This window comes from Centruroides sculpturatus, unplaced genomic scaffold (genome assembly GCF_000671375.1).
Source record: "Centruroides sculpturatus isolate CEXI.00-Female unplaced genomic scaffold, Cexi_2.0 scaffold1136, whole genome shotgun sequence".
Lineage (NCBI taxonomy): Eukaryota > Metazoa > Arthropoda > Arachnida > Scorpiones > Buthidae > Centruroides > Centruroides sculpturatus.
Genome location: NW_019385375.1, coordinates 278,410 through 283,241, shown reverse-complemented (window position 1 = coordinate 283,241; position 4,832 = coordinate 278,410).

Below are 4,832 nucleotides of genomic sequence, written 5' to 3'. Positions count from 1 at the left end.
TACAGTACACGTGCGATAAATAGTTTCTGTATCAACCTACCTTATTTCCACGATATTTTTAGAAAAATAATATCCAAGTAATTTTCGCAGGCAAAATATTCAAAAAACAATAAACGCATTAATGCAAAAATCAGTTTTACTTCCTTTTTCGATTCCGCGATTGTAATGAAATCGTATAATGAGAAAAAATAATAAAATCGTTTTATTATTAATTAATAATTTTTCTTATTGTACTTAATTAATTAAGAAAATATTAAATATTAAAAAATACAGTATTTTTAAAGTTAAAATAAGATTAAACTAACGAAAACCAAAAGCAAAGTGATGGAGAGATAGGACGCGCTTGTATATTGATGACGTAATACACGTAACTGAGGAGCGAACGAAAAGAACCGAGTCGAATTAAGTCGGAAAAAAGAAAGTGTGCATTATAATCGAGAAAATGCAACTATAGTATTAATCTTTAAAATATTAGTATTAAATCTGTCTTATAATATCATGACGATTCCTGTAAATCGGGTTATCCGATAAGAATAAAATACAATACCAATATAGCCCTATCCTTGAAAAAATTCGCTTATTTTTGCTCACCTCGAGTTTTGCTTAGTAGAAATGGCTAAAAAGTGCGCAAAATAGTACGGAAATACGGTATTACAGCACCACCTGTATTGAACGACCACCTGCCTAAAAGACCACTTTTTGAAGGAACCGTGGGTGGTCGCCATAGACAGGTTTACTGTATATATTTTTAACTATTATAGAAAGGCAAATAAATGGATTTTGAAAGTATGGATAAGTTTTATATAAAATAGTTAAATGCGAGTAATGAGTAAAATTATCATTAAGTACGATCTTACTGGAGATAAGGAAAGTCGTGTGTATATCCCCAATTCGTTAATTTTTAACCAGCAAAATTCCATGGCCTTAATTTCCCTAATAATCAATCTTTCCTGCAAAATTTCCGAAATTTTCGACAAAAGAACAGGAGTTATTAACTTGTAAACAGCGTGAACAAAATCGTGCCTCCCACACACTAACATTTAGACCTATACATACAGATAAAACTCAAGATATTTTTTTTAGGTTTGAAGGAATTCTAAATTTAAAAATGTAAAAATCTTGTGGAGTCATTTTTGACCGATCGTCACTACTTTCCTTTTGTGATATATAACGACCGAAAAAATAATACGAAAATCTTATTTTTTATAAATTACATATCCATATTTTGTGATTTCATATATAAGCAACATATTTGAAAACTGCATTAAAATTAATTGTTTTAAAAATTTTGTAGAAATTATTTAGTCTTTTAGAAAAATTAACAAAATAACACAAGAGATTTTTCACTTTCCATCTTGTCCATTGAGAAAATATATTATTAATGAATTAGGCTCACTGTACTAGAGATTTATGTTATTTGTAAAGTAATTTAGCCCTGTGAAAGCCAGGAGAGTAGTTCTGTAACGAAAGATTTTTACACCTATTGAACTTCACAATTCGTTGTAAAATTGTTTTGCTCATTTCATTATATTAGAGAGGTTGCAGCCTCTCTAATATAATAAAACTTTCATTAACTTTAAACTTGTATGGCAAGCGGAAAAACACGTTTGACATTTGAACTCCAAGTAAAACACGTTGCGCCAACGTTGACGAAGCGCACTGATTCATAAGATATTGTCGAGAAATGGCAGAAACATTTAAGATCACCAACGAACGAAATTAACAAAATAGATTATTTTAAAATATTAAAAAGATATTTTATAATTATTTTTGACTTTAATTAGCGTCGTGTCTTCTATCGTACGATTTAACAGTAAAAAATTTGCAATGCGTTTTGCCTGTTTTCACGCCATCATTTTCTTGAGGGAAATATATAAAAATTGTATACGCACTTTACATTACTTGCAAAAGTATTTAATAATTAAAACATTTCTGCATTAAAATAGTCTGTTTCTTTGCAATGTTATTTATAAATGCTTAAACAATCATTATTTTAATAACATACGTCGTAAATTTAACCCAAAACAGAGAAAAAGCAGACGTTTTAGTCCAACTTCTACTCGTCACGTTTGACGTTCCTAACGACATTTTCAAACTTGTAAAATTACAACATGGCGACGCTTGACGTTCACGTTTTAACTATGAAAAATTCGGTCACAACCTCTCTACTATTTATTTGTAATCAACTGCTACTTAAACTAGATAAAATTAGAAATTGCAGTGATTATTAATTTGTTGTAATCTCTGTTTATCTAATTGCAGTATTTCATAGTATTAGAAAAATAAATAAATCTGGTATTTTGTACTCTCATCGTTGCAATTGGCCTCAAAGTAATTTTTGCCTAGGGTTTCGTAAATCTTAGGTCCGCCTGTATGTCGGGCGACCTATCTCAACATGTGGCCGCATCCATTGTGGACCTGACCAATGAGTCTGAAATAAAAACTCATTGTTTTTCTCTAATTTATCGTGCACTAAAAAGCAGAAGTACTCAAACTACAAAATGAGAAAATTTGAAACAGTATAATTTATACATATAAACTTAAGTTGAAATTTGCTTCTTACTTTTAGAAATGTTTTGTATGCATAACAAAATGAAGTATTGAAATATGGTAAATTTTCGCAAATCTTCAGATTTTGAGATTGTCTACACCAGTGTTCCGCAACCTTTTTCTACTCGCGGCACACCTATGACTAGACATGACTCAACACGGCACACCAAAATGTTATTCCTCTCAATAACGTATGATATGATACTATTAATAGAATTTCGTAATGCCATAAACCACAAAACTCAATTATGTTGAGTTTTGTGAGTTACACTAGGTGGACACCGATGGCTGTGTACTATGCCAGACCAGAGTCAAGGCATAGTAACTTCAAAAAAAAGACAAAAATTAAATAAGCGTGTCATTGTGTGTCTGTATTCAGGAATTTCCTAACAATATGACATGTATTCAATATAGAGGCCTTCTGTAGTGTGATGTATGTGTTTCTATTCAATTTTAATGTTCCCAGGCTTTTGTGTAGCGTTTGTGGTATGATACCTGTAGAGGAGAGAACGACAAGTTCAATAAGCACCCCTATCCATCCATCCTCCACAGATGCCTTATTTCCTGTGCAAGTTCCGTGTACTTGCTGATTTTTTCACTTCATGTGTTTTGTACGTTGTGAGTGTTTGGAACGGATATGTCTATAATGTATGTGATTTTATTGTGTTTGTCAATGAGTGTGATGTCTGGTCTGTTGTGGTAAATTGTTTTATCTGTGATTATGGCTCTGTCGTAGTACATTTTGTGCGTGTTGTTTTCCAATACTGTCTGTGGAATATACTTGTAGTATGGTTCGTGGATGTCTACCAATTTGTGTTTCTTTGCAAGCTCTTGGTGTATTATATTTGCTACTTGATTGTGTCTATGTAAGTAATCTGTCTGTGCCAAGAGCTTGCAACCAGAAGTGATGTGTTGTATAGTTTCTGGCATGATGTGACATTTTCTGCATGTGTCATTTGTGAGTGTTGTATCTTTGAGTATGTGTTTTCTGTAGTTTTTAGTATTTATGACCTGATCCTGTATGGCAATCATGAATCCTTCCGTCTCCCCAAAGAGGCATCCCCGATCTAACCAGCTGTTTGACGCAGTTTTGTCAACAAAATCCTGGGCCAGGTCGTAAGGATGCCTGCCATGGAGAGCCTTTTGAGCCCATGATTGCTTAATGTTGTCTATGCTTTTTATATGTTGTGTCATGTCTGTATGTTGTGAGTGTAAGTTTAATGGTGTGTTATTTGAGTCTGCTAGAGTTACTGCTTTATGTAACTGTGATGTTTCTTGTTTCTTGTAGAAAAACTCTCGCAGTGACTGTATTTGTTTGTAGTGAAGGTTAACTATGTCAATCAGGCCACGTCCGCCTTCTTTACGTGGAAGGGTTAATCTTTCTGTGGCAGATTTAGAATGATGTTGTTTATGCTTAGTAAGTGTTGTTGTTGTTTTCATTTGGAGCTGCTCAAGATCTGTGTGAGTCCAATGTATAACTCCAAAAGAATAAGTAAGTACTGGGACGACATATGTGTTTATTGCTTTAACATCATTTTATTTCATCAGTGAATGAAATACAAGCATACGAAACACAACAATTGCGATAAAAATATATAAATAAAACTTGAAATTAATAGAATATGTAAAAGTTCAAGTCACACCTTTCATCTTGTGACGGCACACTGGTGTGTTGCGGTACACCTGTTGCGGAACACTGGTCTACACCAAAAAATATGGCAAACAATTAAGTGAATATCTGTGCGTAGACATGTATTTGTCATCTAGTTAGCCTAATATTTCAGAATGAATTGAACATAAAGAAACTAAATTTAGTGTTAGTGTAGTGTTCATTGTCTATGAGGGACATTAATGCTATTAAATTTTAGCAATAAAACATCCGGAATGAAGAAATAGAAGATGGTCCCGTGTAAAATCTCGAGTGAGATCACACTTCATTAAGGTTGTATTTGTTGTTACTATAGTTTGTGAAATGCATTTCTACCATTAAAATTAACTATTTCTTCATTTTATAATACAGTAAATAAAATTATAGAAAGTTTCTATAACACATGCCAATGACAATTTTATTTATTTACTACCTTACCCGTCGCACATTGCTGCGATCTCAGAAGAAAGGAAATTCAAGCAAACTCGTTATGATAAAATTCAATTTACATTTTATTATTTTTATTGAAACTTATTATTATTATTCATTTTCATCGGGAAAACATTTCAAAGTGTCGTTTCAATTCTATTTATTTATTGGAGTGTTTGTGGATACACGATATTTTTTGTTTTTC